This window comes from Aulonocara sp. 'chitande type north' Nkhata Bay, linkage group LG12 (assembly GCF_057382095.1).
Source record: "Aulonocara sp. 'chitande type north' Nkhata Bay isolate Kocher_YH1m ecotype deep benthic linkage group LG12, A_spYH_male_GT1.1, whole genome shotgun sequence".
NCBI classification, from domain to species: domain Eukaryota; kingdom Metazoa; phylum Chordata; class Actinopteri; order Cichliformes; family Cichlidae; genus Aulonocara; species Aulonocara sp. 'chitande type north' Nkhata Bay.
In genome coordinates, this window is record NC_141355.1 from 11564012 (window position 1) to 11579952 (window position 15941).

Genomic DNA, 15941 nt, shown 5'->3' on the forward strand with positions numbered 1-15941 from the left:
TCATAGAAGGCAGAGTAACACGACTCTTCCTCCAAGGTTTTCTTAGACGCTGACACGCACTGCCTTTCTTCCCATGTTTCCTTGAAACCTCAAGGCTTTTCAAAGTTTGTTCTTGACCAGGCATGAGAAACAAATCAGGGAAGCAATCCGTTCCCTCACAAAGTTAAAAATTTGGTTGAAAACTAAGTTAGAAAACACAAAAAAATGCCTGCTGCAGGTCGCCAGAAGAGAAGTGCCCCTAAGGTCCTAATTAATACATACACATTATTAGATACTTACATGGAGAAATCATGGAAGACAAGCACAATCCCACGCACAAATGTACAAACATACACTATCACACTCTATCTTGATTGACTGCCTCCAAACATATATTGTATTATTAGCACTGTGTGCTGTTTAATAACATTTAATATTTGTTATTTACTGTTAGCTAAATTAATTATTTACTGTTAATGCATATGTCAGTTGTTTCTGTGGTTTTTCTGCTGTGTTGGTTGTTTTTTTCCCCCCCAGCAGGGACTGAAGCGGTGTTTCTGTTAACTTTCTTCCCAACTTCTCTTTCTTTCTTCTTTTTTCATTTCCGTCCCATGGTCTTGTCCATTGTGATTGTTATAACTGAAAATAAAACATCCTAGTAAAGATCTAATCTAATAAAATATGGCTATAAAGGGAACCATTTTGCAAATGCTATATGGGTCCACTTGGGAAAGTAAATCTGTTGGGCATTTTTGGCCTTTAGACAACAATTCTGCTGTCCTGCTGGACAGGCAAGCAAAAACAATTGTTTTTTTTTGTTTATTTTTACTTCAGTGCAGTTCAGCTGGGTTAAGTGATGGATGGAAAGAAATTTTACTGCAGCCATAGAAACAGTTCACAGGAAGGCAGAAAGGAGTTTCACTGGATCATAACAGTAAAATATAAGAAAGTACCAATTCTATTCATCACAGATTCAATAGAAAGAATTTGCCCACTGTGTGCACACTGCTGAGGCAAAAACAAAGCTAATTTCAAGTAATTTCTGCTCTGTTTCAATAAAATACCTGTTTTATTGAGGAACAATAACTGGGGCTTACCTCTAAACACTCAACATGAGGACTGAATGAAGAGTTTTAGGACAGCCAAAGTTTTGGCGCTTAACTCACAGCTTTGAGCATCCATGCAAAGTGTCGATTCTAAAAATAAACTCCAAATACCAGCTATAACAACCATAATGGGCAGGATTTTTTTTCAACATTAGATGTGTGCTGAAAAAGACTTTAATTCACATTTAAATATTCTCCTCCTGAAAGTAAAACAAATACATAAGTCAGAAGGCCAGCTGCAAATTATTCCTGTTCACAACTGTCAGCCACAAACTGACGCTGTGCCTCGTCAGTAAATCCAGCAGCATTTTAACGTTAAAAGAACTCTTTCGGCTGCTGCAAACATTAGTAAATCTGACCCTACGTTTTCCTTGTTTTTTATAATTCGAGTCGTTATAATAAAGGCTTATTTGCCACAGGCCATTCTTGTTTATATGACAAACAAGCCACTTTTAACACTGAGAGGGCAGGGAAGCTGGAGGATCTTCCTACACCCCTGTTTCTTGCACCATGTCTGGGTTAGGAGTTGGCTGCATTCCAGAGTCACTGCTGGCTCTGGGGGCATCTTTTTGTCTGCACTTCAGATGTTTGGGTGGCTGTGAATGTGTGCGCGTGCGTGCATGTATGGTTAGGCCTTGGTCTGAGGTTTGCTGAGACTTGGTCCCTTTGGGACATTGTTATTGTGGGTGGGGGTTCCCCTCCGTGCCACTCCCCACTGGTTGTTTGTCTGGGGCTGAGGTGGCTGGCCTCTCCTCTGCTGGGGTCGGCTGCCTACTGCATCTGACTCTCTGGTACTCTTGACCTTGGGTTATGGGACCGCCGTCTGGAGCTGCCCTCTTCCCTCTCTTGGGGTGGATGCACGATTGTCATTGAGATGTCGAGGAGAGAAGGTCGCTTCACAATCAGAATGCAGAGAAGGAGAAACGGATTGTCCTCATGGAAGCGGGCAGTTGCAGTCTGACACATACAGGATTAATGATGCATTGAATTGTGAAAGGACCCAGAAAACAGTGTGTCAGCTTTCTAGAAATACATTTCAAAGGAACAGTTGCAGAGGACAGCCACACCTTTTGTCCCACGGTGTATAGAGGAGTGGGAGATCTCCTCCAATCTGCCGTACAGCAAGCTTGTGTTGTAGTCTGAAGCATCGCCACCTTGGTCTGGCGCCAAATCCTGCTGCTGCGGTGCAGTTGGTCCTGGAAGCAGGATTAACCGAAACCAAACAGCAGAGCACGGATTCCAGTTGTTGGTTTGTCCTCTCAGTTTGCTCATTAGACTGTGAGTGATAGCCCAAGGAGAGGCTCACTCCCACCCCAAAGCTGTGCAAAACCCGCTTCCACGCACGACACAAACTGAGGCCGTCATCAACAAGTAAGAGAGCAGTCTCAAAGACAGAAGGGACTTTAGGCAAGGGAACAAAATGGTCAGCCTTAGAGAATCTGTCCACGATGGTAAGGATGACCAAGTGACCAGAGGAACGCGGCAGCCCCATGACAAAGTTCAAAGTGACCAAGGGCAAAAGCCTAGAAGTCGCCTGGTGACTGCTTTTAGAACGCGCACAACATACTCATGTGCATCCCCCTCCAACAAAGGCCATCAAAAGGACAGTTTCAACAAAGACACCATATGACGAATGCCAGGGTGACAGGCGAAGTGCGCAGTGTGCAGCCAATGCAGGACACACGGGCGCACGGTGGATGGAACAAATAGCTTACCCGGAGGTCCCGATCCCTGATTTCCCATACCAAGGCCCCCACCAAACAGGAGGGGGAACAATTGTGCCCACGTCCGAGGCCTCAGCTTCCGAGGAGAATTGGCGCAACAACGCATCTGCCTTCATGTTATGGGAGCCCAGACGGAAGGAAATCATAAAGTTAAAGCGGCTAAAGAACAACTGCCACCTGGTTTGCCTGGAATTAAGCCGCTTCACGCTTCGAATGTAGACGAGATTCCTATGATCGGTCCAAATCACAAACAGATGTTCTGCTCCCTCGAGCCAGTGGTGCAACTCCTCCAAGACCAACTTAAGAGCTGGAATTTTGCAGTTACCGACGCCGTAATTTCTCTTGGCAGAACTAAACCGCGGAGAGAAAGAAAGCGCACATCGTCCGGCGAAATTTGAGACAGCACAGCTCCTGCGCCCGCATCTGAAGCGTCAGCTTCAACAACAAACTGCCTGGACACATCGGGGTGGGTGAGGACGGAAGCGGAGCAAAATAGCTCCTTAAGTCGTGAAAAAGCTTGTTCGGTTTCCGGTGTCCACTGAAAACCACGAGTGGGGATGTCAAACTAGTGAGCGGAAGCACAACGCAACTGAAATTCTTAATGAACCGCTGATAAAAATTAGCGAATCCCAGAAACCTCTGTAATTGCTTGTGTGTGGAAGAGGTCGGCCAACTCACAATGGCTTACAGGGGTCAGCTCAAAGCCACTGTCCCTTTTCTAGTATGTAACCCAAAAAGGACACTGACTCGGCATGGAAGACACATAACTCAGCTTTCACAAAGAGCTTATTTTCCAGAAACCACTGTAACACACAGCGCACCTGCTGTACGCGGTCATCTAGTGATCTGGAAAAAATTAGAATGTCGTCCAGATATGCAAAGACGAAGCGGTTCAAAAAGTCCTGCAACACATCATTGATCAGAGCCTGAAACACTGCAGGCGCATTGGTCAGTCCAAGGTCCAACTTAGTGAAAACAATCGCTTTCTGTAACGGGGCAAAGGCGGAAGAAATTAGTGGAAGGGCATATTTATTCCTTACAGTGATGTTATTAAGTCCGCGTCAGTCAACACAAGGTCTGAGGGATCCGTCCTTTTTCCCTACAAAAAAGAAACCCCCAGCCACGGGTGAAGAGGATGGCCGAATCAAGCCTGCCTCCAGTGACTCTGTAATATACGCTTCCATGGCAGCCCTCTCCGGCCCAGAGAGATTGCACAGCTCTGGCAACAGTTCAATAGAACAGTCATACGGCCGGTGAGGAGGCAGAGGCAGAGTGCAACGTTTGCTGAAAACTGGCCTCAGATCATGGTACACCTCCGGCACAGACGACAGGTCCAAATCTTCTTGTGTCAATTCGGGACCACTGGCCACCGAAGGAGGTAAAGCAGACTGTAAACAATGTGACAAACAATGGCTACTCCAACTCTCTATACGACGGGTGGCCCAGTTGATATGAGGATTGTGGCACTCGAACCAAGGATAACCCAAGACGACGGGGGAGTCAGGGGACGCGAAAACAAAAAACCGGAGAAATTTAGGATGATTGCCCAAGAGAATTAATGAGAAAGGTTCCGTTTCATGGGTGACCAACGGCAGGGTCTGACCATTGACGGCAATAACCAAAACGGGGACCTTTAGAAGCCCTGTTTCAATACCAGTGTTGTACCAGACCGTTGTTGATCAAGTTCTGTTCAGCCTCAGAGTCTAAAAGAGCTCGAGTAGAGTAGGTCTTGGTGTATTTATACAAGATAGCGGAGAGCTGCATGTGGGGAACCTGAGACCAAGAAAAGGTGCCACCCACTAGTTACTGATGGGCCTCGCCCTTTAACCGAAGCTGGTAGGTAGATACAAAGTGGCCTGACTGACCACAATACAAGCATAGCCGCAAACATAGTCTCTGACGCTCTTCGGGGGCAAGTCTCATACCACCCAACTGCATCGGTTCCTCAGCATTATTCCCAGGAGGCGACCATGCTTGGACCGGAGCGGGATGGAGTGAAGGTTGAGCAACAGTGGGCATTCCCCGTAAATGGTACTAGGGCCGGAGGAGCAGGGTCGTGAGTCGAACCGGCATTCTGGTTCGGGTGGAGGGGGCGAAGGACCGGTAGTCAAGGGAGGAATGAGTCGGGCTAGTGTTTCCTGAATAGCCATCAGGGTATCATTAACCCGACCAGCCTATTGTTCTGACTCACGGAACTGATGGGTCAAGCTCAACAGAGATTCCTCGTGTCTCTGGAGCTCGTCACTAGGAACCCGATGTGTGCGCTCTGCAGAGTCCATAGAATGGTCGGAATCTTCTGTTAGGCTGAACGAGCGGACTCTATGGCAGAACACACAGAAACGCAGGGAATGCAGAGTGCTCTTTATTTACAAGGCCCGGATTATTTACACAGGGTGAGAGGTTGTGTACAGTGACAAATAAACTGAGGGAAACCAGGGAAGGGAGCTGACACGAACTCAGAGTGAATGGGGAAATCAGCGCACGCAGGATGCAGAGGTAAAGATGAAGTTGATCTCTGTAGTGATCCCGGAAATACGGCTTCACCAGCAGCTGACAGGCAAGCAGTTGACGGCAGTCAGGGAGGCGACAATATTCCAACACCAGACGTCTGTCACACTGCTCCTAAAAAACGCTCCATCAAATGACGTCTGATGTACCGCTGGTATGCCAACATCCTACCTGTGCTGAAAAAGGAAGCAAACCCATGACACCACACCAGAGAAACACCACCTAATAATATTGCCATATTTGGAATACTGTGTGGAAGTCTTGGGAAATACATACAAAACTTCACTTCAACCAAGGGCGTAGATTTGGTTTTGGCATTGGTGAGGACGAATGATTCAACCACCAAACCCTGCCCCGTTTCTTTTTTTTCTTTTTTTTTTTCCTTTTTGTCTTTGCTTCTTGATAAAAAAAAAAAAAGAAAAAAGAAAAAGGGAGAAATATACTTGCCTACATATGCTTTTCTACATGTTTTTAAACCATTTAAAATTACAATTCATAGTTCTATATGTGAATTATATCATGTTAAACTACTATTAAACAAATGACTAAGTATTTTAGACTTTATTTTACTTCAGCCATATTCCATATAAATCAGGTATCATACAAAAATAGCTTCAAATACAGTAATGAACCACCAAGTCATCATCCAGTTTCACCTGTGATCTTGTATCACCATTGCTCTCTGAGCTTTGTGTTGGTTCTTCTGTCACCTGACAAATAGGACATACATGACAATAAGAATAAAATGTGTAGCTGCTTCAGTGTTTCTGTCAATTATATTTGCAAAATCATGACTACCTCATGATATTTTGTCTCAAAAACTAACCACATGAATATCAGAATCAGAATCAGAATCAGAATGGGGTTTATTGCCAAATGTTGAGCAGGTTTACAACATTAGGAAATTGCTACGGTGCTTCAGTGCAAACATGCTGTCATAAATATGTCAGTGCCGTTAGGATGAAATTATTGTGTCACCAACATTTTAATGTTGGACATATACAGGGAGTGCAGAATTATTAGGCAAGTTGTATTTTTGAGGAATAATTTTATTATGGAACAACAACCATGTTCTCAATGAACCCAAAAAACTCATTAATATCAAAGCTGAATGTTTTTGGAAGTAGTTTTTAGTTTGTTTTTAGTTTTAGCTATTTTAGGGGGATATCTGTGTGTGCAGGTGACTATTACTGTGCATAATTATTAGGCAACTTAACAAAAAACAAATATATACCCATTTCAATTATTTATTTTTACCAGTGAAACCAATATAACATCTCCACATTCACAAATATACATTTCTGACATTCAAAAACAAAACAAAAACAAATCAGCAACCAATATAGCCACCTTTCTTTGCAAGGACACTCAAAAGCCTGCCATCCATGGATTCTGTCAGTGTTTTGATCTGTTCACCATCAACATTGCGTGCAGCAGCAACCACAGCCTCCTAGACACTGTTCAGAGAGGTGTACTGTTTTCCCTCCTTGTAAATCTCACATTTGATGATGGACCACAGGTTCTCAATGGGGTTCAGATCAGGTGAACAAGGTGGCCATGTCATTAGTTTTTCTTCTTTTATACCCTTTCTTGCCAGCCACGCTGTGGAGTACTTGGACGCGTGTGATGGAGCATTGTCCTGCATGAAAATCATGTTTTTCTTGAAGGATGCAGACCTCTTCCTGTACCACTGCTTGAAGAAGGTGTCTTCCAGAAACTGGCAGTAGGACTGGGAGTTGAGCTTGACTCCATCCTCAACCCGAAAAGGCCCCACAAGCTCATCTTTGATGATACCAGCCCAAACCAGCCCAAACTCCACCTCCACCTTGCTGGCGTCTGAGTCGGACTGGAGCTCTCTGCCCTTTACCAATCCAGCCACGGGCCCATCCATCTGGCCCATCAAGACTCACTCTCATTTCATCAGTCCATAAAACCTTAGAAAAACCAGTCTTGAGATATTTCTTGGCCCAGTCTTGACGTTTCAGCTTGTGTGTCTTGTTCAGTGGTGGTCGTCTTTCAGCCTTTCTTACCTTGGCCATGTCTCTGAGTATTCAAAGGAGCTTGCAAAGAAAAGCATCTGGACTTCTTTAAGTTGCTTGAAGACGTTTCACCTCTCATCCGAGAAGCTTCTTCAGTTCTAAGGTCAAATGGTGGAGAGTCCCAGATATAAACCTAGTGGGAGTAACCCCCACAGAGGGACAAAAGGACCCCCTGATGATCCTCTAATCGCCTGAGCCAAGGTGTGAAACTGGGTGTGGGTCCCAATCAGCCACGACATCCCGGTGTATTTCAGACCCAGCAACACGCTCAGACAAAAACTGGTTCACCCAAAAGACAAAACGCCAAAACACAGACTTAACAATGTGGTGTATGCTGTACAGTGCAGCGAGGAATGCCCAGACCTCTACATTGGAGAGACCAAACAGCCACTTCACAAGCGCATGGCACAACACAGAAGAGCCACCTCCACAGGACAAGACTCAGCAGTCCATCTGCATCTTAAGGATAAAGGACACTCTTTCGAGGATGCCAATGTTCACATTTTGGACAGAGAGGACAGATGGTTTGAAAGAGGAGTGAAAGAAGCCATCTATGTCCACTGTGAGCGACCATCTTTGAACAGAGGCAGGGGTTTACGACACCAACTCTCTGCCATCTATAATCCAGTTTTGAGATCCCTTCCCAGACGCCTTAACGCCCACTCACATCCTGGGCCAGCTGACCTCAGGAATTCGCATGATAAGGTGGGGCCAGGTTTCACAATGAACACACCCGAAACTCTGGCTGATTGGGACCCACACCCAGTTTCACACCTTGGCTCAGGCGATTAGAGGATCATCAGGGGGTCCTTTTCTCCCTCTGTGGGGGTTACTCCCACTAGGTTTATATCTGGGACTCTCCACCATTTGACCTTAGAACTGAAGAAGCTTCTCGGATGAGAGGTGAAACGTCTTCAAGCAACTTAAAGAAGTCCAGACGCTTTTCTTTGCAAGCTCCTTTGACTACGATGACCTGGATGACTGAGAACCTTCACAGACATCTCTGAGTATTGCACACCTTGTGCTTTTGGGCACTCCAGTGATGTTGCAGCTCTGAAATATGGCCAAACTGGTGGCAAGTGGCATTTTGGCAGCTGCACGCTTGACTTTTCTCAGTTCATGGGCAGTTATTTTGCACCTTGGTTTTTCCACACGCTTCTTGCGACCCTGTTGACTATTTTGAATGAAACGCTTGATTGTTCGATGATCACGCTTCAGAAGCTGTGCAATTTTGAGACTGCTGCATCCCTCTGCAAGATATCTCACTATTTTTGACTTTTCTGAGCCTGTCAAGTCCTTCTTTTGACCCATTTTGCCAAAGGAAAGGGCGTTGCCTAATAACACACCTGATATAGGGTGTTGATGTCATTAGACCACACCCCTTCTCATTACAGCGATGCACATCACCTAATATGCTTAATTGGTAGTAGGCTTTCGAGCCTATACAGCTTGGAGTAAGACAACATGCATGAAGAGGATGATGCGGACAAAATACTAATTTGCCTAATAATTCTGCACTCCCTGTAATTTTAACAGCCTCTGTAAACTAATATCCTGGCTTGTTCAAGGCTGCCGTTTTTTCTGACAGTTTCAATCAAAATTAGAAATGCTAGGAGACTGAGATAACTAATAGTGCTGCCTGATGTGCAGTTAGTTTCCAAAACACGTTATTTATGGTTACATACAATTTTAGACTGATGTGGGCCAAAGCCTAGCATTGCCTGTAACGTTATTATGACGGACACATTTTATGAGTGAACTTGACTTTAAGTGACTTACAGGTTTCTTTGAAAAATACTTTCTTATATCCAGGTTCTTCTTTTTGCTGCCATCCTCCTCTCCTCCTCCGGGTACTCTCAGCGCAGGCTTGCCGCTGCTAAAACTAAACAGAGCTCCCTGAAAGGCACAGCCAATAACATTGGCCATATTTGTCACATGAGGTAGGACTCCAGTAGAGAGCGTAACTCTTTCTGCACCGCTAGGTGAATGAGACGTTGACAGATCTTTTTTTTTTCTTTCTATTTTTTTTTTCTTTACTCGAAGAGATCAAATTATTGGTGGGGACAATTCAATAATCACTGGATATTGGTGGGGACATGTCCCTTCCGTCCATGCCAAATCTACGCCCTTGACTTCAACCATTATGTAAAATTTTGAAAAAAGCAATCAAGATGATTACTAAAGCAGGATTTAGAGACCACACTAACATTTTTTGAACATGTTCTAGAAATTAAAAATCCTGAAGTTTATGGATCTTATAAAATATAAAACTGCAAAAATTATGTACAAAGCCAGATACAATATGTTACCAGGAAATGTACAAAGGATGTTTTTTGACAGAGAAGGGGACTATGATTTGAGGGGAAAATTAAATTTGAAGACTCTTAAGCACGGACAAGGGTTAAAATGGTAATACTAAAGGTAATACCATTTGTGGGGTACAACTGTGGAACAGTTTTCCTGTGGACCTACAGCAATGTTCAAGCATTATTCAGTTCATAAAGATCTTTCGAAAACTGCTTTTGGAAGAATATGAAGCTGATAAAGTTGATGACTGACAGTATATATAAATCTGCCCAATTGTATCTGAATTATATCTATCACTGTAGCTATGGTTATACATGTCCTTGATTCCTTGTTTATTGTGTGGGCTAAGTGCACTGAAAAAAAGGGACTGGCCATCTCTTGGATTTATGTAAGCATCTTGCATGTATTTAACACAATTGCCTCATGTTTTAAAGATAAATGTAACTATATAGTGTAAAAACTACATGATATGCAGAAAGGGTGTATTAAATTGTTTATATCATGTTCAGGTGAAGTAAGTCAATAAGATAGCAACGTTAAATCTCGTGAAACCACGCGTGATTTCATCTCGCGGGCTTTGGATCGTGGTTTAAAAAATGCATCCATCTCAGTCAAGTCGAGCAGCCAACTCTACGTTTTTTGGTATGTCTTGATTTTTTGAATTAATATTTACCATATTTCAGCCAAATGTAGTTAAACGTCTAAAGTGCCGCCATGTAACATGCTAAAAAAGAGCCGTTAGCTTATTTGCTGTTTTATCTGTTATCAAAGAATTGGCGCTTTTTCATTTGAATTTGTCTTTGGCACAAGAGCCGTAATATCACATTAAACCTAATTACGAGGCACTCATAACATAATCTGGTTTTCTGTGTGAATAGATTTGACAACTGACTCTTCAGTTACATTGTGTATTTACTGCACCGTGGTGTTAGTGAGATTTTGGACATTGAACAGCTTTAGCTAATATCATCAGCGGTATTATGCTAGCTTACATCCCTACCCCTCCTGCCCTCACCTGCTGTCCTTTTGTTTTTGTTTTTGTTGATGCACATTGAGAGACCACATCTATTCTGCATTTCACCAGGAGTCAGCTGATGGATTGTGGGTTCAAGGTGTTATGGTAAGAAAGTATATTCTATTTTCGCTTAAGGTTTCTGTAACTTAATTATAATAGGTTTTTTATAATTATTAGGTGCATGCATACTCAAATAGACCACCCTATTAATACAACTGAGAAATCCAAAATCTGCCATAGGTTTGACTTATACCTGTATGTATTGTCAGAAAGGTGATTACTGGACTCACATTAATGCACACTTGAACTAAAATGAGGTTGTAACTTGTGGGTTCTTGGGTTGCAAATCAGAAATAAACATCTTTGGATTTTTTTAATCCCATAAGATCTGGAAACACAGTTTTTATTCAACAAAACATTACTGATTAACCAAGCACAGTGCCTGCTGTTATTTCAAAATAATTTTATGTCATTTCAGATGAAATGCAGCATTCCAGTGCATCCCAACCATGCCTTTACAGGTTTCTGACAGAGCTGAGTTTCTCTCTGACAGTCTGCTGAAAGTGTTTGCAAAGTGATCGGGGGAACAGGGCACAAAGCTAAAGGATGTAGCTGCCATGATGACAGTAAGAACTTTAAAATTCTTTAACTACAAAGTGTATATGTATTGCATTAGGTCAGTAAAAGATTTTTATGCTGCATCCATTGAAACAGTCAACTATTACCTGTGAGTACTGATTCCACCGAAAGGATGCCATAATTTTCGTCATGCATTTACTGGCCCACTGAGAAAAATTGATCTTTTTAAAAAAATAAATGTTCTGGAAACTATATATCCATAAAGTTGATGTCAAACAGGAACTTTTGATATTGCTTTGTAGATGCTGGTGTTGCATGTTGACTGGTTTAAGTTTTGGTCTGGGATCATTTTCTTCTGTGCTACTGAAAAGTTCACAAATCTCTGTTTTCTTTGTTATAATACTTTAGGATGACATTAATGCTCAAAGGGAGTCTCATCAAAGTGCTCCGCATCTGTGTGAAAGACAATTGCAACATCTTGGTGCAGGAGTTCATGGTGAGTGTTTTATGAGTAGATTGTGGCTTTGCAACATTTTAAAATGCATTTAGTTATCCACTTGATCCTCATTGGACCAGTTAGGACCAGTAGTCCTCTTTAATAATTTGAAGTTCACATGAGGCCTGGTAGTGAACTCAGCCGCCGGCCCTTGAGGCCCCACCCCTGTATTAGGGGTCACATCAGTGTGAAAAAACTTTAAATTTGTCATTCTAGTGAACAAAGGAAAATCCCACCAATATTTACATTAGCTTTTGTTTGAAAAAAAAAAAAGACCAACAGCTAACCAAATTGTGGGGCTGAAAGTCTAAATTCTAACATCTTCTGAGTGACAAAACCTGGATTTCTGATGGGCCGGTGTCTTTCTAACAAAAACTAATGTAAAGCATTTGAAATTATGTTTTTCACCCTCTCTTAGAAACTCTGTTAGACCATGAATGGCAGCATGGCAGGCCACTCTTTGGCTATAGCTATTTACTATGTTGCTTGCATTGGTTTAAATTACTCTAACATTAGAACTGGTAGATTCAAAAGAGATGAGTTTAAAAAGGAATCTTAAAGAAATGTTTTGTGTTTAACCAGGACTTGACTGAGGCCACTGCACAGATTGAGAAAACCACAATGAACATCTGTCTCCAGAGGATGCACCAGGCAATGACTTTTCTGACGTTGGCATCATCATCGAGGGTATAGTAGTTCTTCAAGATCTGGATAACGTGACCTTTGCAGTAGCCATGCTGTTTGGACCTTTCTTATTCCTTCAACATGAGTTACCCATCACAACTCTGCTACACTTTTGAGGTGATTCAATGGGTGGTAATGGAGTTGGAAGCAACTCAGCTCTCAAGAAAAGCTCACAACTAAGACAAAACTGCTCCTGCAACGAAGCTCACTGTTATGCATGTGAGGTGACCAGCTCTAGGTGAGAGGACATTTAAATCTCACACTTGTTCTGCTGCATTTTTGAAGCTCAATTCCAGGAACAGATCGCAGGGTTCATTTTTATATACACTGCAACTGCCATGAGGACGAGCCGTTTTTTTGTTGTTGTTGTTGTTTGTTTTTCCTTTTGCTCTGTACAAGTTCTCTGTCTGTTTGGCAGCATTTTTAAATTTCTCTTTGTATTTTTTCTTTCTTTTACTAGTGAAGAGATGTAGCATGAACAGTTATGCAGTCTAAATATCCCATATGGGCCGTGTGAAATGGTATTTTCAGTTTCATTCAGTTGAAGTAAGGAACGTTGAATATTTCTAAGCTTGCTGTTTTGAACCAAGATGTCACAGTATGATCAGTGCCGTAATTTTTGACAGTCACTCACTGTATCAATGTTATTTTTGCATCTCTTGAATAAAGGTTTTGACCTGCAAGTGCTAATTTCTTTAGTTATTGGGGTAAAATGGGTAATGTTAATAGGAAGGTGTTTGCCAATTCAGTAACCTAATTTAATGTTAATGGAAACTAACATTACCTCAAATTGTTTAGTTATAATTGTTGTTTAACTGAATCTTGACGTCAGAGGCCTTAAATAGAATGTTTTGTATTGTTCTTTCCCAACATTTTTCAAAAGAAAGAGTCTAATTTCTTTGCTGTGATTGATTCCAGAGAACACGGAAGAACTGACATTATTTAACTGTTGGTTTATATAGATTCAGTAGTGGAGTAATGTCAGTTTAATTCTTTACCTACTGTCAATGCAGTGAAATTAGACATTTTGTTTTGAAAGGTTACTGGTGGATGCCAGCAACCATCTTGGAAGAGAACAATATAATCTGTTATAAGGCCTCCATTTGAAAATTGTGTATTTGATACTAGAATATAATAGCAAAATGTAATTTGAAGATAACATGTAGTATTTAAGTGACCAAGTAGTATTGGGTAAAAGTTATTGAATGGTGTTGGGATAAAGTGAGAAAATTGTGAAGGATTAAAATATTTCAAGAGCTCAAATTACTTCATCAAAACATGTTTAAGTCACATTTTATCAACACAAATTGCACAGGTTTATTGAACATGAATAAATTGTGTTAATTTAACTCAATTGTTTAAGTTGCTGCCAAAGCAAAACATCTGTGTGCAACAAATGTCCACCATTGAATTAAGTAAATCCAACAACATATTTTTTTCAGTGTGATAAGGGGAAGTTGGTTTAACACTTTTATTTGTTTTTGTTTGAGCACATACATTTGTATTGTCGTTAACAACGTGAATACTAAAAATAAACAAAACCGTTAGCAAGAGGAAGGTACAGATGGTCTACAGCGCTCAAAGCACTCAGACCATGATTCTGCCATTGAAATAACAGGGCCCTGTTTCAGGAAGCCGGTTTAGTGGAAAAACTGAGTAAGTATACCCTGAGTTAACGAAAACTCTGGGTTTTCGGTTTCACAAAGCGAGTTCAGCTGAAGCCTGAGTGAGTCACTATGACGACACACTCCGTGAAGCTAACCTGCCCCCTAGCAGGTTTACTACAACTAACCCTGACTGTCTCCGCCCCTTTGTCGGAAACCTGACAGTAGGAAGTGTCGGACATGGCGTGCCACTTCCTTGAAGAGCCAGTAGATCGTGAAGCCCAAATTCTCCGCAGAGCTCTCCGCCGGGAGAGAGTGATCAGAGCGCGTTTGGACATTTTATCATTTCCTGATGATTTTCTGTGCGAACGTTACCGTTTCTCAGCACAATCTATAATTTATTTGGATAACATCCTCAGGCCATATATTACGCATGTGACACATCGCGGACATGCTCTCAGTTCATTGCATATTATTTGTATTGCACTTCGGTTTCTTGCAAACGGGAGCTTTCTGTATAATATTGGTGACGCTGAGCACGTTTCCAAGGCTACCGTCTGTCGGGCAGTCAGGAATGTTACAGTTGCACTGAAACGTCTCCTGTACTCGTCTGTGGTGTTCCCCGGTCACAGACCCACAAGATTTATCAAAGAGGGATGCCACAAAATTGCAGGTATCAGGATGACCAAAACTTAATGTATGATGTGGTGATACTTGGACTACTACTTAAATTGCACATTTATTTTCAGGGTTCCCAGGCGTGATTGGCTGTACAGATGGCACTCACATTCCAATCATTGCTCCTTCAGTAAATGAAGGAGACTATGTGAACAGGAAGTCTTTCCACAGCATTAATGTACAGGTACATAGTTCCCTGTAGCATGTCAAACTAACAAATTATTTCATTATAGTAATGGATGCTAATTTGTGTTCTCTGCACTGTGAAGATCATATGTGATGCTGCCAACATTATCACAAATGTGGAAGCCAAGTGGCCAGGCTCTGTCCATGACTCACAAATATTCCGTGAATGTACACTGAGCACAAAATTTGGACATGGTGAGTTGAGAATACTTTAAAATATATAAAGACCAATTGCTTCAGGGACATTTGAACTGAAGTGTACCCTTCTGTCTTAGGAGAGTTCACTGGCTACTTGCTTGGTGATAGGGGGTATCCATGTTTACCCTATTTGCTTACCCCTTACCCTGACCCTGAACCGGGCCCACAGCAGCGATATAATCTGGCTAATTGCAGGACAAGAGCCAGAATTGAAATGACTATCGGAATGCTTAAGGCCCGGTTCCAGTGCCTGCAAAGACTCAGGGTCACCCCAGAAAGGGCATGTGACATTATTGTGGCATGTGTGATTCTTCACAACATTGCCACAATTAGAGGAGAACACTGTCCTTCTGAACCAAACATCAGCAGTGATCCAAACCATGAACATCCTGACCCTCCCACGGACATACAAGATGGAAGAGCAGTCAGAGACACCATATGTCACAATCATTTCTTTTGACCCATCACCTCAACATGTTGAAAGAAGAATAAACAGATTTTTTGTTCAACTGGCTTTATTGGTCGCCTGTATTTCCTGTACACAAAGTATTAAAAGATGTAAACCTCATAAAGTGTCTCTGTTGCTTCCTCCTCCTTAACAGCTGTCAATGTTTCTTCATTATTTTCCTGTAGTAAAGAAATAGACAACATTGCTGTTCTACTGTAAACTCATATAATCTGTGGAGTATTACTCACAACTGCATGTTGGTCTGGCTCAACAGGAGGCTGCACCAGATGCAGTACACCATCACCATCAACTGATAGAATATGAGGTTTATACAGGTCACTTATAACTTACAAGGGACCAAATGGCAATTAACAAACATACCAAGCACCT

General features: G+C 42.2%; 1 long non-coding RNA gene across 3 annotated transcripts; it reads left to right on the top strand.

Moving 5' to 3' along the window:
• Nucleotides 1-10015: 10015 nt before the first annotated feature.
• LOC147316995 (uncharacterized) lies at nucleotides 10016-15616 on the top strand. Of its 3 annotated transcripts, none has more exons than XR_015131767.1 (5): nucleotides 10016-10783; nucleotides 11157-11304; nucleotides 11666-11753; nucleotides 12336-14903; nucleotides 14989-15616. It is a non-coding gene; the product is annotated as an uncharacterized LOC147316995 (long non-coding RNA). The 3 variants fall into 3 exon arrangements; XR_015131769.1 differs by lacking the exon at nucleotides 14989-15616 and having other exon boundaries at nucleotides 10016-10305; nucleotides 10720-10783; nucleotides 12336-13903; XR_015131768.1 differs by lacking the exon at nucleotides 14989-15616 and having other exon boundaries at nucleotides 10016-10305; nucleotides 10748-10783; nucleotides 12336-13903.
• Nucleotides 15617-15941: the final 325 nt, after the last annotated feature.